Source organism: Dipodomys merriami, unplaced genomic scaffold (genome assembly GCF_024711535.1).
Source record: "Dipodomys merriami isolate MVZ:Mamm:240054 unplaced genomic scaffold, mDipMer1.0.p SCAF_9, whole genome shotgun sequence".
Classification (NCBI taxonomy): Eukaryota; Metazoa; Chordata; class Mammalia; order Rodentia; family Heteromyidae; genus Dipodomys; species Dipodomys merriami.
In genome coordinates, this window is record NW_027206512.1 from 12,604,139 (window position 1) to 12,626,536 (window position 22,398).

The 22,398-nt window shown below is 37.8% G+C and overlaps 1 non-coding gene and 1 pseudogene across 1 annotated transcript; both read left to right on the top strand.

Annotated features, from left to right (window-relative positions):
- Window positions 1-973: 973 nt before the first annotated feature.
- On the top strand, window positions 974-22,284 carry LOC138820947 (large ribosomal subunit protein bL17m pseudogene; annotated as a pseudogene).
- On the top strand, window positions 17,330-17,433 carry LOC138821151 (small nucleolar RNA U13). The gene has a single exon (XR_011370086.1). It is a non-coding gene; the product is annotated as a small nucleolar RNA U13 (small nucleolar RNA).
- Window positions 22,285-22,398: the final 114 nt, after the last annotated feature.

The following is a 22,398-nucleotide window of genomic DNA, read 5'->3' on the forward strand; positions in this document are numbered from 1 at the left end:
CTTTGAAATTCATCTACTTTCTTATTTATTTTTTGTTTTCAACTCATCCTTTTTTATATACTAGTCCAAAAAGTCACAGGGTTATTTTCACAGAATTAGGGCAGGATTGCTGAGCGTAATTAGAGAAAGCAATGGTGGTTGTTCCTCTCAAACTTGTCCTATCTTAACTCCTTGTGCATCTCAGTCAATTGTCTTTGTGGTGAACACTCCCCTTTTAACTTTGTGACAGAATGCCCAGGATGTGTTTCTTATAAAAACTGATGGTAATTCTCTCTTTTTTTGGGGGGGGGGGTCGGTCGTGGGACTTGAACTCTGGGCTTGGGCACTGTCCCTGCGCTCTTCAGCTCAAGGCAAGTGTTCTACCACTTGAGCCACAGCACCACTTCTGGTTTTCTAGTGGTTTATTGGAGATAAGAGTCTCACGGACTTTTTCCTGCCTGGGCTGGCTTTGAACCGCGATCCTCAGATCTCAGCCTCCTAGGATTATAGGCATGAGCCTGGTAATTCTCTCTTAGATAGAGGTAAATCTCAGTAGTGCTATGTGCCTAAATCCTAGGATTTACAGGCATGAGCCTGGTAATTCTCTCTTAGATAGAGGTAAATCTCAGTAGTGCTATGTGCCTAAATCCTAGTGTGAGTGACGGGAGAGGATGCGACTCAGATGTGTATAATTTTAGAGGTGAGTCACTCATTAAGACTGGAACACAAATTCTTCTGAGACTAATCAATGACATAACCAGAATTAGATCTAAAAAGTAATTTTCTCTTGCTTATTTCTCATGTCTCAAACAACAACAACAAAACTATCAACTAACTTCAGGGACAGAGGATAAAGGCCAAGGCTATAGAGAATTTGTCACTGTCAACAGAGAAGATACAACCTTTGCTGAAAGGGAAAAGAAATGGCTGTAATGGTTACAAAGGAAAGGAGGGGCTCCCGCGAGAGTAGTAAGAAACAGTGGGAAAGACCATAATGGCAAGTTATCTCTGCAGTTACACTATCCAGGATGTCCCATCTGCTCCTCTGCCAGTTCAGGACCAGGAGATGTGGTCCAGTCTCTTGTCATCATGGGAAAAGGATGATGAAAGCAATGGCCCTGGTGGTAAACGTAAAGCAGCAGTCAATGCAGTCCTGATAACATAATTGAAATGCAGAGTACATTTCCTCATATAAATTTTATCACATGGCAAATAGATCCTGGAATAATTCTGTGTGATGAGATTATACTTATGTGACATGATATTATCATCGAAATATTAAACAATGCATTTCTTTGTTTTGTCTTTTGTCTTTTCTTTTTTGGTAGTAGGGATCAAACCTATGACATTGCATTTGCTAGGCAAGTGCTTTGCCACTTAGCTACATCCCAGCCCCCAATGAATTTCTGAGTCTTGGTATTCCTATCTTCTCCATTTCTCCAATCTATGACTTCATTTGCTGCAAAACAGGGATTGTGCCAGAGGCACAGGACCAACAATGAAGCAACCAGAAAGGCAATAGGTTCAAATTCCTTCGACTTGGAGTAATAGAAAGATTAGTAGAAAGAAACAGAAGAATGTTTGTTTTTGTGGGCAAGGTGTGTCTCTTGAAGGCAGAAGATGAAAGGATCTTGCTTTTTAATCCAACTAGACAGTCTATGTCGCTTAATTGGAGAGTCAAGTCCATTAATATTGAGAGTTAGGACTGAGGGGTGTTTGGTAGTTCCTGTCACGTTATCCACCTTCTTAGGGGCTGTGCCAACTGGATTCTTCCTATGATTCTCAGATTCATGGTTTGGGAGCCGTTTCTTGGCCTTTATCATGCTCTTGGTTTTCTATGTGTAGGACATCCTTAAGTATCTTTTGTAATAATGCTGGTTTGGTGGAGATATATTGTTTCAATTTTTCTTTGCTGTTGGAAGGTTTTTATTTATTCCTCCATTATAAAGGAGAGTTTAGCTGGGTACAGTATTCTGGTTGATAGTTGTTTGTCTTTAGGGCATGGAATACATCATTCCAGACTCAAAGAAACATAGGTCCATAGTTTCCCTTATTTACAATAACTGGTATAAAACTAGGATAATCCTACCAGACAAGCAGAAAAGGTCAAAAGCTATGGACAAAAACGAGCTTTACAACGTCGGTGCGGGGGGGGGGGGGGGAAAGGGGGGGGAATGAGAAGGATTGGGATTGGGGGGAAGCGGGGAGGCTGGGAAGGGATATGAAGGGTAAACCAAAGGAGGAGGTTGCAATGCTTGGTAAGAAATGTACGCATTATCCTGCCCATGTAATTGTAACCCCTCTGTACAGTATGTTCACAAATAAAATTAAATTAAATTTAAAAAAAGTAAAAAAAAAAAAAGCTATGGACATATGACCCGTAATGAACCCCAAGATAGGGACACAAGAGGTTTCTCTTTGTTCTTATTGTTTTTAATGTACTATGTGATTTTTAGATTTCTTTTGTATGTTCTTCCCTCTATGGTATAACCCCTGTTGTCACTGTATTTGATTCTGATGCCCTGTAGCTTGTATATACATTTTTCTAAATTGGGGAGGGGAAGGGAAATAACAAAGTGCTGAAACAAGGATATAGGTTGACCTATTGTAACAATGAGATGTATAGGACACTGTTGAAAACAAACTTTACAACTTGGGGCAGGGGAGGAGTCGGGGAAGTGGGGAGGAAAGGATTGTAGGGGAAAAACAAAGGAAGGGGTAACAATGTTCAATAGCAAATGTACTTATTACCTTATTCATGTAACTATAACCCCTCTGTACAGTATCTTTACAATAAAAAATTTTTAAGGAAACAAAAGATGAGGAGAATTGTGATTTAGAGACATATTTTAACTCAATTCTAGAATGGATTTTTTTCTGTCCATCATGGGGCTTGAACTCAGGGCCTGGGGGCTGTCCCTGAGCTCTTTTGGCTCAAGGGTAGTGCTCTACAGTGGCAGTCCACAGTGCCACATACAGTTTTCTGTTGGTTAATAGGAGATAAGAGTCTCAAGAGTCTCATGATCTTTCTTGCTTGAGCTGGCTTTGAACTGCAATCTCCAGATCTCAGCCTCTTGAGTAGCTAGAATTACATGCATGAACCACCAGTATCCAGCTAGAATGGATTTCTCAATATGAAAGAAAAAGGGTAAATAAAGAACTTGAGGGGCAAAGCTGGCCTGTCATTGTCCTAAGGTGAGTGAGCCAGATGCAGTGCATGCATGATAATCCTGCCCAGGAATTGTGTGGGAATAAGGCATTCACAGGCCCAATTGCATCCTTTATAAGCAGTGGATCCTGTATGTTCAATCAGCTTCCTCTAGTTTCTCCCTTTGAGATCATTGGAGACCTTCTTTCAACAGTTCCTTTGCCTCCTACCCATCCAGCAAAACATCTGCCCAATAGTTCAACATTCAGTTCCATAAGAACTGAGTTATCTGAATGACCATGATATTTTCCTCACAGAAAAATCTTCCTTTTACATGGAAGCTTAAAAATTGGTGGTAAAGGTAGCAGGACAAGGCAAATGTGTTGTTCTAGAAACCTAAATGTGTGTGGTAGGTAGGAGGAAATGTCCATCATATTTTAGGTACATTAATAGGAAAAAAGTCAGATACCATGGCCTCATGAGGATGTTTAGCCTCATTCTGTGAGTCTTTTCCTTTATTCTAACATATTGAACTGTTGAGGAAACTAGTAATAAAGTTGGCGTGCAAAACAGAGGCAGCAGAATATAGAATACAAAGTTGGATGACAGAGGACATAGTTGCTGATATTTACTAAGCAACCACTTTTGTCTTTGCCTTATGCTAGTCTTATATACTGTCTCATTTAATCATTTTGTCAACAATATGAAGTTTGGAAGAAGTAAATTCACATATGTTGAGTGACATGTCTGTCCAAAGTTTCCTACTGGGTAAGCAATAGAACCTATATCTATCTAACACCTACAACAGTGCTTTTTCTTTTGATCAATATTGTCTTCACAATTTCCCCAAATCTAATTTACAAACAGCCATTAACATTACAACCTTTTCCCAAATTAGAATCTGGACTCCAGTTACATTACACACTGGTACTAATGCCTACAGAAATCCTGTAAGCACTATGCTAATTACATGTAATGACCTAATCAGTAATGAAATCTTGAATGGCAATTACTTTTTGTTTTCATAGCAAAATGAAAAACTTTTTGTTCACTATTTGTGAAGTAGACATATGAAGACTGATGTTCACATGAGAGAATTTAATGAGCCACAATAGAAAGGCACAGTAGCTATGGCCACAGGAAAAGCATAAGGCTAGTAAGGATATTCTTTTAAAGGACATTCATTTCAAGCAAACAATTGTGACATCATCACTTGAAAAGCAACTTGCATTCTATACTTGTAAGAGAAAGTAGATCAAGAGCTAGAACTTTATGACTAAGAAGCAGTTTGTGTATGAACAAGAAAAGTGAGCATATGTGAATCCAAATCCAGGTAGGCAAATATGTAAAATCAGAAAGTGACAAGAAGGTCAAAGTCTATGGCAAGCAATAATTACTCATGAGATCTTATGAATAGAATTGGCAATTAGCCCTGTGGTAGTTCTGAAATGGTCAACCATAAAGGGCTCTGTTACATTTTATAAGAGAGAAATAGATGGAAGTGATGCCTAGCAACAGTCTCAGGAAAGGTACAGTTCTCTGTTATATAATAAAAATATCCTCCCCCCACGAAAAAACTCATGTGTTAAAGTCTTGATCCTCAATGAAGTGGTGCTTAGAAGTCAGGCCTTTGAAGGAGGTGATTGGCTTATGAGTTTACTGACCTCAATAATGGATTCATGCACTGATGGATTCCTAACTTGGTAGCATTAATGGGAGGTGGTAGAAACATGAGCAGATGATTCCTGGTTGAATACAAACGCACATGCCTCTGCAGATATGTCGCCATAGCCTCTTTCTTGCATGTTCTCTGCTTCCTGGCTGCGATGAAATTCTATCCCACTACAAGCCAAGAAACAACATAGCCAAATAACCATGGACTGAAATCTCTTAAATAGTAAATTAAATCTTTGCTCCTGTAAGTTCATTTTCTTAGGCATTGTGTCACATTGCTGACAAACACACACACTCTCTTTGCTCTGAAACTCTGAGTAAGCTAGGAACAGTGATTTGGGACTTGAGTTCCTTAAGGTAGAGAAGCACTGTAGCAAAAATATTTACTGATTAGTGTAGGAGCAATGAAAAAATGGTCTATATAGAAAAATGGGTTAGGGGGCTGGGAAGTTGGCTCAGTGGTAGAGCGCTTGCCTTGCATGCATGAGGCCCTGGGTTCTATTCCTCAGCACCACATAAGCAAAAAGAAAAAAGCCGGAAGTGGTGCTGTGGCTCAAGTGGTAGAGTGCTAGCCTTGAGCTGAAGAGCTGAGGGACAGCACCCAGGCCCAGAGTTCAGGCCCCACGACCAGACCCTCCCCCCCCCCCCAAAAAAAAAGAAAAATGGGTTAGTAGCTACTCAACTTGTAAATAGCCAATCAAAGTTAGATTATCTGTTCCTAAATCCTGAATGATTATCTATCTATATAAGAAAATTTCAATAGTCATAAACACTACAGATTGCATATTTTTGTGGTGAGTTCTATACCAAATAAAAAATTTTACCTTTTTTGTCTTTTTTTTGGAGAGACAAGATTGAGACTCCAGCAAATGGTAAAGTATCATTTAATTCTCACTGTGTTATGAAAGTGGATAAGACCTTCTCAAGGGAAATTTAAAGTGAATTACTACTTGTACCTAGACGTGCTTAGAAAGCTTAAAACCAGGAAAGGGTTGATTTTATTAGTTGTCCCTCTTTCCTTGCATAATATTGTTTATGTTGATGAGTTCTGAGTGGCTAAAAGTTAAAATGAAGTGTATGTCCAAAAGAAGGAGGGAAGAAGAAAAGATTTAAAACATGCAGTATTCCAGACTAATATTTCTGTGGCAAGGATTACTCTGGGATGTGGATATTTTAACTTATATTATGTCTTTTCTTCTTTTTCTAATATTGTTTGAATTGGAATTTTTTGCTTTTTCTTTGAGGGCTCAGAAGAACATAAGAAAGAATTGTCCTTTAGCAATGGTAAGTCATTCATGACTAACAAGCCTTGTCATGAATTTGTTCTATAAAAGTCTTTAACTTCTCCTCCTCATATAGGCACCACCATCATTAGAAAACTATACAATAAGATGTTGGAATTTATTGTTGCTATCTTAATGATTTATTTTACCTACTATTAAAAAGCACATTTGGAGGATGAAAGTCTATTTCTAATTGCTGAGGTAAATGGTGACCTAACACAAAACAAAGTGACAGATGGAATATACGAGAAACAACCTCAGATAATAAAATGTCAGTCTTAATGAATTGCAATACCTTCCATTGGAACATCTTTGGGGAGATTTTTCTTTCTCCACTTTTTTACAAGAACAGTTTACTCACATAAACCTATCTTTTGTTTCAACAGTGCCATATAACAGGCTTGTTCAAACCAGCCACACTAAATATTTTTCTTGTAAATCCTCAGATTTATATCCCAATCCATAATTATGATTACACACACTTACATGTTTTTCATTGACTCTCTAATATTAATTTGTTTGCTGATTGATGTCACACATAACTATAGTCTATAACTAAAAGATAGTGTAATTGTTGACACTGTTGAACATAAAAAGTTCATGCATGCTGTAGTGACTAAAATAGAATGACTCAGAAATGCCATTTGGAGTATTATTGTTTTCACTTGTGACCCTTTTAAAGGACCAGGGATGAATATTTATTCTCTTCCAGGGAATTTTAAGAATTTCTTCCCTTCCTGGGAAAAAAACAATTTGGAACAGGGGAAGGCTCAAAATGCAGGAATACTGAGCCAAGAAGTTATATGATGGCAAAGCCAGTGGTGAGTGAGCCAACAATACAGAATCCCACAAGATAGAACAGCCACAGCAGGCCTGAGTAACACTGAAGCAGGTCAGACCTTTGGGAATTTGGTGAAGCCAAGTACCGAAGTTGAGTAATGAGAAGCAAGAATGGAGCCAAAAGCCAAATGGGAGTAAACAATGTCACAGGGCAGAGTTAGGTAATAACCTTGTGAGATCTTATCTGATTACAAAGTTGGTAGAGAATTACATTTTTTTAAATGGGAAAGAAGTTATTTTTCTATTTTGTAAGATGGTAGTACTTTCCAGAGGCTACCTTCAGGTTAATTTTGACAATTGCCTATGAGCTTTTCCAGTTAATAGGAAATATTTGACTATCTTCATTTTTTTATTGTGAAAATACCATATAGAGGAGTTACAATTACATGGGCAAGGTAATGAGTACATTTCTTATCAAGCATTGTTGCCTCCTCCTTTGTTTCCCCTTCCCATCCCTTCCTGTCTCCATCTCCCCTGCCAAAGTTGTAAAGTTCGCTTTTCAACATAACCTCTTGTACATCTCATTGTTGCAACGGGTCCACCTGTAGCTCTATTTAAACAATTTGTTTTTTCCCTTCCCCTCCACAAATTATACCTACATCAAATACAGTTCTTTGTCTATATTCTAATCCCTACTTTCCTGTTATTTATTTTCATTCTATCTGTTCTTCCTCCACCAACATTATTTTTAGTGAGTCCAACATCTTTTATGTCAAAAATATATAAATCCTAAGATTATTTTTCCCTAAAGTTATGGTTCTGAAATGCTTTATTGTTAGTTTTTTCCATGACTAGGAGTTAAAACTGCATGTTTTAAATATAATTCCTTGATATAGTAATTGCTCCTTATCCATGAAAGATTCCAAACTTCTCAATGGATGGGCACCAAACCTTAAATATATTATTTTTTTCCTAGATATACAAACCTTCAATAAATCATAATGTACACATTAGGTACACTCAGAGATTAAAAATAATAACTAATTTTTATATAGAAAAAATATAACAAAATACTGTAACAAATTTGTCAGTGTCACTACTCTTATATCTCAGGGCCATTATTAAGTAATGCAACATCATGACAACTGATCTGACCATTGAGAAGGCTACTAGATGACTGACATATAGCATGGATATACTGGGCAAAGAAATGATTTATGTCCCTGGGTTATAGAACAGATGGCATGAGAGTTCATCATGCTACTTGAAAGGTGCTTGATTTAAAATTTACTAGTTTGCTTCTGGAATTTTCCATTTAATATTTTCAGCCTGAGATTGACTATGCATAGCTAAAACAATGGGAAGTAAAATTAGGAGAGGAGACTATTGACTATGTTGCATGCATTTAATATAGGTAAAGTCATTCTCCAAACCAAATCTATAAGTAGAATGATGAAGGGTCATATTTTATAACATTTTTAATTAATCAAGTAAAAGATATTATTTATTCATAAGCCAATAGGTTGAAAATATCACATGAATTCACTCCCTTCCCATCATCATATTGATGAGCAGATGTGGACCATACTGTCTTCAGTTCCCTGTAAGGAGCAGTGACTAATACAGGCTCTCAGTCTAGCTTTTGTCTAAATACAAAATTGAACACAATAAAACAAAACACAACCAAGTTACAAAATATAGTAATAACAAAATAGGCCTAAGAAAATATTCAAGATAAAATAAATATTAAACAAATAAAAATTTCACATGAAACTAAAGAAGGAGAAATTTTAGATAATTCATAATCCTCATGCCATATTTTACCAGTTAACAAGTGAAAGTAACTACATGAAGAATAAAGATTATTAAAAAGGATGATTGTCATTTAGAAAAACTAACATCAAAAACAATGCAACACTCCATTTCTCTATTGTTATTAGCATATATTAATTGTATGAAAGTCTTTCATTGTGAAATGCATGCATATAATGTACTTTGATCAAATCTATCCTCCTTGTTACTTTGTCTGATCGCTTCTTTTTGTAAAACAAGTTTATTCTATTTTCATACATGGCTATGGAATACTTCAATCATATTAAATCCCATTTACCCTTCTCCCTGGAAATTAATATCTGGATATCTAAGCAGAGAAGAGAGTATTTGTACAAATAAAGAAAGAAATATGTGTCCTGAAGTAGGTTCTCCATGTTGATTGGGATCCACAGAGCCAGAATAGCTCTGTAAATTCTGAGTGTCTGGTTGCTATTTTGAACTTTTGGAATTTTTAATGGAAATCAATAAGGATAGGATCCCTGGAGTTCACATCTTCCTCCTTTTCTTTGCTTAAAAACACCATCTATAAAAACAAATAGATAAACAAACCAAGTGCTCCTTTCTAAGGTAAAAAGCCAGTGTGTGGAAAGGATCATAGGAAACATATATACTTATCTATTCTGTTTGGGGAACCTTGACATTTAGAAAGATTCATGTTCCATTGCTCACAAAGAATCATCAACCCAGGGATGCTTCTGCTCTATCAATCATTGTCTAATATTTCTATTAACTTTCTCTACAAAGAGAAGGCCTAGGTCGCTTACATCCTTGCTAATGTACTTCTTTCTCCTCTGTGATCAAGGGCATAGACCCTGGGAATGCTTTTTAGACCATAGTACTCAAACAAGTAGAGCCCGTCTGTTTTAAATGAAGCCATTTACTGCACTAAGGAAAACCATAGAACATGAGAGGAGATATTCCAAATTGATCAAGAAAGGCATGTTTTAAAGAATAGGATTTCAGGTTTCCCCTGCCCCAGCACATACATACATCTTTTCTTTTTTGGGCGGTGGGGGTCTGGTCGTGGGGCCTGAACTCTGGGCCTGGGCGCTGTCCCTCATCTCTTCAGCTCAAGGCTAGTGCTCTACCACTTGAGCCACAGCGCCACTTCTGGCTTTTTTCTTTTTTTTGCTTATGTGGTGCTGAGGAATTGAACCCAGGGCCTCAGGCATGCAAGGCAAGCACTCTACCACTGAGCCACCTTCCCAGCCCCCATACATACATCTTATATGCTGGAACATTAGTATTTGGGGAATCATTAGAAATGCATGGACAAGAGACCTTGTGCTGCAGGTGATCCCTGTTATCCCTGCCCAGATCTACTCAGGTGAGGAAAATGCTCTACTCTACGCTTTCTTGGAAGTTTGAGATTGTTGCCAGATTTCAAAAGAACAGAAAAAGGCTACTACAGCACAAGAGCTTATACCATGTTCCTAATCACCCAATGAGAGCCCTGACAAATATACTTAACACATAATATTTGCATGAATATTTCTTCATCAGCAGGAGATTAGAGGTGGCAAACTAAAGGGTGTGAGGGAAAAGAGAGAGGAGAAGGAGGAAGTAACTTAGAGAAGATTTGTAAAAGCCTATTTGAAGAAGGTAAAAAGAAAAACTACATCTTAGAGCCAAGTTTTATGACTATGAACCCCAAGAAAGGGACACAAGAGGTTTTATCTTTGCTGTTGTTTTTAATATACTATGTGATTTTTTTTGTTTCTTTTGTATACCCCCATGGCATAACCCCTGTTGTTACTGTATTTGATTCTGGTGCCCTGCATATTGTATATACATTTTTCTAATTTGGGGAGGGGAAGGGAAATAACAAAATGCTGAAACAAGGATACAGGTTGACCCACTGCAACAATGAGATGTACAAGACATTATGTTGAAAATAAAATTTACAACTTGGGGAGGGAGGGAGGAGTTGGGGAGGTAGGGAGAAAAGGAATGGAAGGGCAAAATCAAAGGAGGGGGTAACAATGCTCAATAGGAAATGCACTCATTACCTTATTCATATAACTGTAACCCCTCTGTATAGTATCTTTACAAAAAATATATATTAAAATTTTTAAAAATAACACAAGCACATATATGTATATATCTGTATTATTTTATACATATATTAATATACTATGTATGCACATATACATATATGTATATATGTGTGTATACATATATGTACATTTGCTTATATATGTATTTATAGACATATATCTATATATACACATGTATATGTATATGTATGTATATGCAATAGTACTACTGTACTATACCAGTAATAATCAGTATTTTTAATATTACAAACATCAGAAATAAATATAGTGTTGTCCTTTGAGAAGTTAGAAAATTTCTCTAAAAAAATGGGTTCATGGGCTAAACAGAAGAATTCAGAATAAATGAAGCATCATTAAACACCAGTGAGCAATCTCTATTGTTAAACCTTGTTTTCTATAAGCCTGGAAAAGACACCTTCATCCTAGAATGATAGAATTACACTACTCAAATGCCCTTTGGTACTAAAATTTTTCAGTGGCATAATTTCATTTCTGCTATCCAATTTCACCGTAAAGTTATTTCTAAATGCATTGCAAGTTTGAGCTGAACAGCTGAAGTTTCTGTGCATCCTGATCTAAGGCGCTATCTCTGTCCAAGAATTCTGACAAAGCCTTTCAACTGAAATTTCCAAAAAGCTCTTTATCTGCCACTAAATAGCTGTCTACAAGTAGCCCCCAAAGACATATGCAACGTTATCCATGAAAGAGGAAAATAAAAAATAGTCTTTATACAAGCTAAAAGTATTAAAGGATGAGAGATTCGAAAGCCAAAGCTATTTCCAGAGAGAGATGAAGACAGCAGGTATATGAATATGCTGTGGCACAGTCATGGTTTTAAAATGTGTCCTGAGACACTATTCCTTCTCTTCCTGCAAGGAACAAAGGATTTTTCTGCTAACAAATCCAGGAATAGCTGTGGGCTGATGCCTGTAATATCAGCTACTTGGGAGGCTGATATGTAAAGATTGTGGTTCAAAGCCAGCCCAAGCAGTAAAGTCTGTGGGGTTCTGCAAAAAGCCATAAGTGGAGACATGGATCAAGTGGTAAAGTACCAGCCTTGAGTGAAAAAGACAAGGAGAGAGTGTGAAGCCCTGATTTCAAGCCTTACTACTCTTTCTCCCTCCAAAAAAAGAATCTAGGGATGGTTAGTTCTCTAATTCATAGCAATAATACAGTTTTGTGGCAAATCCAGAAATACCAAAGTTACAGAAATTTTTAAACCCCAAAGTGACAGGAAGTTATTATGAAGGATGGGGATCTGCCTCTACGTAGAAGGCTAGAATGCAAGTAAATACCTTGGGTGATATGTAAGTATATATAAATTTATTAATTGAAATATGATAAATTTAGGGCCAAACTCAAGCAATGTAATTCCTTAGGAAGGCCAAAAATAGTCCAACAAAATAAATGCCAGGCAATGGGTACTTGAAAGAGTGGGATATAATCAAAGGGAGGGGGTAGAAAAGTGAAAAGAAGGGTGGAAGAATGCAATCCAATATTCAATGTATAGCCTACAAAATTTAAGAAAAGTGAGGAAAGATTGGTTGGAATGCTGAAAGGGAAGACATTAATCAAGACCCATTGAATTCATATACTGCTTTGTTGAATGGTAACTCCCTGTACAACTGCTTAAAGATAATAAAAAATATTTTAAAAATAAAACAGCCAGATGCTCATGGCTCATGCCTGTAATCCTGGCTATTCAGGAGGCTGAGATCTGAGGATTGTGGTTCAAAGGCAGACTAGGCAGGAAAGTCCATGAGACTCTGATCTCCAATAAGCTACTCAAAAAAGCCAAAAATGGCACTGTGGCTGAGGTGGTATAGTGCCCAGACCCAGAGTTAAGGCCCCAAGACTTGCAAAAAAAATAATAAATAAATAATAAACTTTAAAAAAAACTTTAAAAACAGTCAGGAAAATATTGCCCAAGAATTGCTCTCAATGTCAGTGGAGCACAACAAGGTGAGAAAATTATGACTAATTTTGTGAAATGAGGATACTTTATAAACATGACTGACACAAGTTGAGTCTGAATGGAAGGCATGTGTTTTGGCAGTCAATAAAAAATTAGAGCTTGTATCATAGAGAAATTTACTTGGCAAGAAAAATTGAAACAAAAGCCAGGAAATTTTCAACAGGTTTAAGTAAGCTGATGTACACAGTCCAGAAAGTAGAAGAGAAAGGAAAATTACACAACTGAGGAGACCCAGCATATTGTTTCCCCATGAAGAAGTTGCAGTAGGGATAGATGTCTATGATAACAGGAGAAGTGGAAAAGAAAACGATGAGAAAATCTGAGTGAAGGCAATTTCTTGAGAGAACTATCGTATTTTTACACTAGTGAGATAGGCTTGTTTGTAGGAAAGCAGTTATAACAAGATCCTTAAAGCAGCTATCCTCTACAAAGATATTCAAGAAGAAGGACTGCAGTCCCTTCTGACTAATCCTGAACATTTGTTATCATTGTTGCATGACAAAAAGTTGCTCTGGAAGACATTATGGTTTTACAGCTCTATTCCCAACTCCTTATGAAAACAATTTTCTGTCTATACTGCTATTAACCCATCTCCTCTTTGTAGATACAGAAATGGGATGGTGTACAGATGTAGAAGGTACTAGGACCTTTTAGGAACGTGTGAGAGGAAGACTGCGGTGGCTGCCTATGAGCCAGGACAATGTGATGGATTAAAGACTTCTACTACCATGATCAGGATCATCTTGACAAACTGTTAGAGCATCCTAGTCTTTTCTATTTCCCCTTTCTAGGCGTGGCCGTCATAGCTCCCAGCCTGCTGAGACTGAATTGTACAGGGGAATGGTGGTGTCAACGTAAGAAATGCTAATACATTGATCGCACACATTTCAGCCAGCTTTTACTGTGATAGATGATAAAATAAAACCACCATCTAGCAAGATAGCAATATATCTGAGAAGGGGAAAAAAATCTCAACCTTCAGTGATTTTGACTGCAGGAATAGACATTTCAGGCATGATACAATTTTAATATGGTAACGCTGACAGATAAAGAAATGTTGGAGAGCTCAAGATAATTAAGTTATAAAAATGTTCTCGGATTCATTTTTCAGAACCCCCAAGCTCAACTGTCTGCCTCAACTGTCCAAAGGTTAGCCATTCAACTATCCATCAAGTCCCTCCTGAGAAGACACAAGGAAAATTATACAATCAGAGGATTTTATGCAATACTCTAGCTTTTAGGTACATTTGTGAGGTAGAATAATTTGGTGCTGCAAATTTGGTTCTCGGGAACTGTAATAGTATCCTTTTGATTCTAAAGATCACATTGGCTGGTTTTACGTTCTATCTAACAATAAAGTAAATTTTCTATTTTATGTTTTTGTGTCAGTATTGGGGCTTGAACTCAGTACTTTCTGGTTTTGCCTGGCATTTTTGCTTAAAACCAGTGGTGTCCTACTTTGGCCACACATCTGCTCCCAGCTTTTTACTGACTAATTGGAGATAACAGTCTCATATTTGTCTGCCCAGATTTGTTTTCAACAAGAAGCTTCAGAATCTCAAAATTCTGAGTAGTTTGTATTGTAGATGTAAGCCTTCAGCATCCAGCTGTTTTCTAAAATATTTTGGCCACAGACTCAGGTCCATAGACTCAGAGATTCATGAAAACTAATACTCCAGGGAGTGTCCATGATTTTCTTTAATGTCCTTATGTGACTTCCTGTCCTGATCAAACACCATCTCTGGCTCATCTCCTCTTGAATCATGGCCAGAAGCACACACTACTTAACTCAACAAAGTACAATAATGTAAGTATAGGCCCTCTCCAGCAAACCTGTTATGTTCTTTTTATTCAAACACGAGTTCTTCACTGTGTTTCCCTGGATATTGTTCTAAGAAAATCCTATTTCTCAGGAAAACTGATACAGCAGAAGCAGCCTTTACCACACTCGATACACTGAGCCATACTGACAGCCCTAAGAAGACAACATTGATGTCAGGCTCCAGCTAGAGCTTTTGAACTTCTGTGTATTAATGATGTAACATCAACTGTGTAACTACCTAAAAGCTTGACCTCAATGGAAACAAGTGATTACCAAGTTTTAAAGGGGCTGGCCAACAAGGACTATTGATGTCTTTTAAAATGATGCCTGTAGGAACTACATAAAATTCAATTTAACTAGCTTGTAGGAAAATGTATCTTGCATTACATTTAAACGGAAAGTTCAATCGCCTTAGAGGTCCCTTTTCTCCCAGTGACAAATGTAATGCATGACACAGGCCAGGTACTTGGTTGAATATTTTTCAAGATTTTGTCACACAGCCCTCATGATAACACTATATTATAGACTTTTTATTAATTATTACTATTGTTCAGTTCAAGATGAACAAACAGGTTCGATGTGCTCAGCAACTTTCCTCAGGTTGCCATTGTTCATTGTAGAAGATGTCAAATTCTGAAAGAGAAGATGAATTGAATTCACCCCAAACCTTAACTTCTAAACTCAACCACTGTGGACCAATGCAGATATATAAATTCATCCTTTAATGACAAACTCAACTTATTAAATTATTTGCCTATTATATTTGAATATGGAGTATCTCTTTAAGTGTGCATGCTAAAAGCTTAGGTACTAGCTGGATGTTTTTGAGATTTGATCAGATCACAATGGCTTTCATCTTAGCCACTGATTAATCCATTGAGGAACTCATAGCTGAATGGTCTATTACAAGGCACAGCCTGGTTAGACAGACTAAGTTGTGATAGCATGCATTTGAAAGGTTTATCTTTGTGTGTTTGTGTGTGTGTGTGTGTGTGTGTGTGTCTGTCTGTCTGTCTGTGTCTATGTGTCTGGGTGTCTGGGTGTCTGTATGTGTGTTCTGGTACTGAAGCTTGAACTTAGGGCTCAGGTTACTGTCCCTGAGCTTTGTATGCTTAAGGCTCATATTCTACCACTTGAGCCATAGCTCCATTTCCCACTTTTTGGTTTAGTTGGAGATAAGTGTCCTCAGATTAAATCCTCGGTTTAAATCACAATCCTCAGATCTCATCCACCAGAGTCCAGTTTTGAAGGGTACATCTTATCCCTGAAGTCCTCCACCATGTCTGTCTCAGTCTCCTAGCCATCATAAGTTGAGCTTTGTGCTTTACTACACACTCCCAACACAGATGTTCAGCCTCACCATGCACATACTCAGAAACAAGGAGCCAAGTGACAGGGACTGAAGCTTCCAAAATCATGAGCCAAAATAGAGCCTTCCTCCATTAGGTATGCTTCTCAACAGTTTTAATTGCTACTATTGTATTATGGAACTATACCTTAGTGTATTTCCAGTAGCTTTTCTTGGATGTGCAGGATTATGCACAAATTTTTTAGAGCTCAAAAAAGAAGAACCTGAGCTCCAGTTCTGATGTGTCCAAACCATGTGTGATGTGCGTGAAAATATGAGCTTTTGCCACATAGCTTCTCGGTCTGACTCAATGTTGGGCCCTAGTCAAGTCACTTAACAGGCTTCTGTCAGCAAATGAGATTGTTATTGAAAGGATTAGAGATAATCTATGCAAAGTCCCTGACTGAGTGCCTGACAAAGAGCCTGCATTCACCAAGTAGCTTTTCCTAACCTCTCCTTTCTGGGCCTACGTGTGTGGGAAGAGGGTTACAATTAGTTCATCATGATAGATGGCAGACTATGTGATTTTAAGATTATGTTTAGATCTTAGAAATTTTTTAATCCAGTCTCATGATATTGAAGTCCAACTTAGAAAGGTGTATCCATGGATAAACATACATATAAACAATTCTTTTAGCCCTCTAAATTCTTGGGAACTCTGACTAGTACCTACATGAAAGCCATAATATTTATATCTTATACAGCTTGTATTTCTGGCTTCAAATTGTATTAACTAGCATAGTACTAAATTTTAATTTAAAAACATGTGACCTGAACATGTACTAATCTTGTGAATGAGAAACATGGCAAAACTCAAATGGTTGAGTGGGCCACGGGGGGATCATTGTTTTCAGCCAGCTGTAAGACAGTGGGGAGGAGGAGGTGAAATAAGTGGGTATTTCTGTTCTTATAAATTTGTGATCTTTCTAGAACTGTAGTTCAAGGATAACAAAATTATAGCAATACTAGTATTCCCAGATGCAGACCAACATTCTTGATTGGTAAAGGGACAATGACAAGAAGAAGGTGGACTTTTGGAAGGACTTTGATGAGGTCCAGCTGATGGGATTCTATCCATGCATCTGTAGGGAAGGGAAATGTGTAGACCCCCAACTCACACCTGCAGTTCATTTCCTGTGACCCTGGCAGAATGTTCCAGCATGCTTTAATGAAAACATGTTCATGCCAGAAGAATGTGTTGCAAGGCTGATGAAAATCTGATGGGCATTCTGCCTGAGAAGATTGGAAGGAAAACAAATGTTTTCCACTGTGATTGTCAACTGCGCAAAGTTCTAATTTGGGTTAAGGAGAAGGAATTCATTGAATCACAATTGGCCATTTGTAGGCTATTGCATTAAGTCAATTATCTTTCAAGGTAAATGTCTCAAAATAACATTAGACTTTGTGGCAATAAAAACAAAATAGAGACGATCCTCTTCCAGTTCAGAAGCATGATGACTGGGTTCTCACACGCTTGGATGACACGTGCCTCCCTCAAACCTTGTTGCCACATGGGCATATTACCCATCTGATGTTAAAATAAATAGAGGTTATCATGGGAGATAGAGGATGGACACTATTCTGGTGTAGTATCAACATCTTTTGTTAATATGGATTTTGGTGTTTATTGCAATCTAAATCAAATCCCTGACCTTTTGGGTTTTTTTTTCTATTTTCTTTAGCTTTGACTTTAGGAAGAATTGTGAAAGAAAAGACCCATTCTGTTGAGAGTTCTTCATTTGTCATAATTTCATTTTCTAGTGCTATTTATTTACTCTAGTATTCCATGTAGATTTCCTGACATTTTTCACAGAGAAACAAAACACAGTAACTTTTGTTATATGTCCTCAAAGTGTCAATGTTTTCTTCTTTGAAATTATTCCTCTCTTCCATTACCCATATTAGGTAGATTTTTCTCTCAGCCTATCAATTTTTTCATATTAAATTGTCCCTTTAGTCACCAGAGGAGATATTGATAAAAGATAATGGTATATCATCACATCACACTGTGACTACTGAGTACCAGTAGGTGCTCATTAAATATTTATTTCATCTCCTTGATAGCTAAGATATGAACCTAAAGTGTGACACATTCAGTGGTATTCTTTAATCTTATCCAAAGAAATGAAATTGTTACCATGAAATGGCAAAGGGCGAGAATAATAATTTGAGCAAGAGGCAACAGCTTCTGAATGAATAACTATTGGTACTATTCCCAGCCCTCTTGTGCCAGCCAGAGAACCACTTCCCCAGCTGTAGTAAGTCTAGATGCTATGGCTCCCAGATGTCTCTATTTTCCAGGGAATGGCCCCAACTCAAACCTGACTGTTAACCAGGGTGCAAAAGCCCAGCCCTTTTCACTCAGAGGGACAAATTCTGTGTTGTTTACACTTGCAAATTTTCTGTAGAATCAGACTGAAGCCAAGTACCTCTGAGATTCTAGCCTTATTGAGCTTCATCTTTTTGATCTGAAAGCTGACTTCTGCTTCTCTCTTTGTCCTTCAAGACATATAACCTGACACAAAAAGTAATGCGTCCCAAGTCTACAGGCCTGCAGGACATGTATATGCTCTTCTTGCTTACCAGTTAATAAAAATAAACAAAATAGGTAGATGCTGGTGACTCACACCTGTAATCCTAGCTACTCAGGAGGCTGAGATCTGAGGATCACTGTTTGAAGCCAGCCCAGGCAGAACAACAAATGCTGGAGGGGATGTGGAGAAAGAGGAACCCTATTACACTGCTGGTGGGAATGTACACTTATACAACCACTTTGGAAAGCAGTCTGGAGGGCCCTTAGAAAGCTAAAGATTGACCTCCCTTAGGATCCAGTCATACCACTTCTAGGCATCTACCCTGAACAACAGGAACCAATATACAAGGACACATGCACCTCCATGTTTATTGCAGCACTGTTCACAATAGCTAGGATATGGAAACAACCCAGATGCCCCACCACAGATGAATGGATCCAAAAATTGTGGTATCTATACACATTGGAATATTATGCAGCCATTAGAAATGACAAAATAATGGCATTTGCAGGGAAATGGATGGAGCTAGAAGGAATCATGTTGAGCGAGGTAAGCCAAGAACGAAGAGACAAACAGTACATGGTCTCCCTGATAAGTGGATGCTAAATCCAAAATGTTAGGTGATATGACAAAACTAACAGGACTTAAGAAACAAAGAACTCCCACTCATCTGGTTGAACCACTACCAAATATCCCCATGCTGCTGATCACATATATGGTATATAACATGTGAGCACCCTTATATATTACAGACTGTGATAGACAATTTGCTCCAGGAAAGTTAGAATGAACTTGTGACTTTAAATGAGCATCATTATTCCACAATACTGTGAATTTCCGGAAATTATGTAATCACTTAATCACAATCAAAAAAAAAAAAAAAAGAACCTCGGGGAAGGGAGGGAGGGAGGGGAAGGGAAAACAATGGAGGGGGTAACAATGTTCAAGAGGAAGTGTACTCATTACCTCACTCATATAACTGTAACCCTCTGTATAGTATCTTTACAATAAAAAAATTAAAAAAAAAAGAAACAAAGAACTCCCACTCATCTGGTGGAACCACTACTAAATCTCTCCATGCTGCTGATCACATGTATGATGTATATGTTATAGACCGTGATAGACAATTTGCTCCAGGAAAGTTAGAATGAGCTTGTGACTTTAAATGAGCAGCATTATTCCACAATATTGTGAAATTTGGGGAAATTTTGTAATCACTTAATCACAATTTGAAAAAAAAGAACTTCGGGGAAGGTAGGGAGGGAAGGGAAGGTAGGGAGAAAACAATGGAGGTGGTAACAATGCTCAATAGGAAGTATACTCATTACCTTGCTCATGTAACTGTAACCCTCTGTATAGTATCTTTACAATAAAAAATTAAAAAAAAAGAAAATGACGCTTTAATAGTAGATGTGGGATTGAGTGTTGTCTATCAGCCACAAAAATGTTCATATTGTGGATTTCCCAGGCAAGGTTAGTAAAAGAATTTGACAAGACCAGTTAGTAGAAGAAGTTTGTAAAAGTTTTGTTACGATGTTGCTCAAGGAGAGCACTGTGCAGTTGAGTATCCAAGGAGAACTGCTGTTATGTGGATAGGGGATTAGGGAAGGCTTTTATGGGATAAATTTGGATTTTCCTGATTGGTTGTCTAGTTTCATCATCGGTCTTATTGATTGGCTGTTGTTTCCTTTTTCTGGTTGATTGCCTCCTTTTACCATGGAACTTGATGATTGGTTGTTTCTTGGATGATAGTTGAATTTGTACATAAGAGAATATTTCCCACACTTAGCCCCTACTCCTCATTCCAGCATATCACCCTGCTCAGCCCTTGCTCCCCCATCCTGATACTTTGTCCTGCCATGCTTCCTTAAAAGGATGAGAGGAGGCTTCCCTCCAGGAATGTTGATTATGGAGAATGAAAGGATGTTTCTTTGAACTCTGGATGCTTTGCTTGTGAAAACCTTGAACTTTAGCATCCTTTTTGCCTCCTTCAGAGCTAGTCCTGCTAGAGTAAATCCATCATTCATCTTTTCCCTGAGTGTACAGAGTGCTGAGCCCCAACCAATACTACTATTCTCCCAGGTTCAAGATCAGGGTTCCTTAAATATTTTTGTGCTGCAGACACGTTGGCAATGTGGCTAAGCCTATGGACATATTTTCAGATCCTCTGAGATAATAGGATTATACAAGAAACCACTACATTAAAAAAATAGTTGTACCTCATGGCTCTTATTGTGAATTCCCCATAAAATATAACCATGGCTTCCATTGCATTGGCAATAATACAATCTATACATTCTTTCTTAGAGTTATAATGCTCTAAACACATTATGTGAACTACTGTATATTACCTCCTAGGAAGAAAGAAACCCCTTGCCGGCTCAAATATTTACCATTCCAGGTTTGAGTACCATTTCCCTTACGATAACAGAGAATTCTGTCCCCACTATAGGATGGGGGGGTATGTTGTGATTTGCATCCTAATAGAATGGTCATATCAAAGGCTTATTTCCTTAATAAGTGCTGGTTATATGATTGATTCTTAAGAGAAAGCCTAGGGTGACTCTTAGATAAATAGCATTCCATTTAACACAGTACTTAGCATTTCATGTTTCCTTTCCCTTAGGATATGAACATTATTGTTTCAGTGACTTGCATCACTATCACAGACACAATTCAACTGACTTAGGCAGAAAAACCAACATTGGCTGTAGATTTAGACTGTGAGGTCCCCCAAGGTTTAGATATTTATGAGAACTCATAGGTTTATATAAAACAGCGCATTTTTCTTTTTTATTATACATTTTTGTTCCTAAGCTTTTCCCAACTATTCTTGGAAACCATGAAGAAGATTTCCTGGAACATTTTGGAAACTAATGACAAGAAATAAAAGTTTTTCATGATAATTACTATATATAGTAAATATATATAATATAATAGTATATTATATGCAATCATATGTAGTATATTTTATATGATATATAATTATGTAATTATATATTATTGTATCTTCCTTTCTAACCTAGTAATAGATATTACCTATTATTAATATAATAATAAATATCTATTTTGAGGATAGAAACTATGATTTTTCCCCTCTAATTGGTGTTCACAGAGCAAGTAACAGTCATCTACTGTGCTGATAATTTCTGAATAATTTGCTCAATTATTTATCAAAATATTCATTGAGAAATACTTTTTGCTACAGTCACCATTCATCTAGAAGAAAAAGTTTAATCTGTAAAACGCTTAAGAAAGCATCCCTTAGAGGTGGGCGGCACTGGAAAGACGCAGCTCACAGTCGCTGTGGCCATCTCCCACCGCCGAGTGTATGGCGCCTGGCCCTTGGCCAGAGTCTCGAATCCACCTGCTATGTAACTTGCTTAGGGGACTGGTGCGACATGAATGCATTGAGACACCGTGGGCGCGCATGGATGAGAGGGGCTATGCCACCAAGCTCATCAACTATGGAAAGCTGGGAGACCCCCAATGAATGGCCCATGCGCAGGGCTGACTTCTGACTCACAGAGAAGGCCTGGATACCAAAGCTCTTTCAAGTATTGGCTCCTCGGTACCGAGATCAGAATGGAGGCTAGAAAAGAATGCTTCAGATCCCAAATCGGAATAAGCAGGATCGAGCCAAGATGGCAGTGATCGAATATAAAGGGAACTGCCTTCCACCCCTACCTATGCCTTTCAGAGACAGCAACGTTACACTCCTAAACCAGCTACTGCTGGTCCTGTTGCAACAGGACCTCCACCCAAACGAGGAAGCCAGCCTCCACAGCTCCCATACAACTGAAACACCAAGGATTTTAACTGGAGTTGAAGGGTTTATGACGCTTCAATAAACAGGATCATAGTTCTTTGGAACTCTTTGAATATCTAAAAGAAATGGAGCTACTATTGTAAAATGTGTAGTCTTAATGGGGTCCAGGACAGGGGGCCAGACAACCCTCTCTATA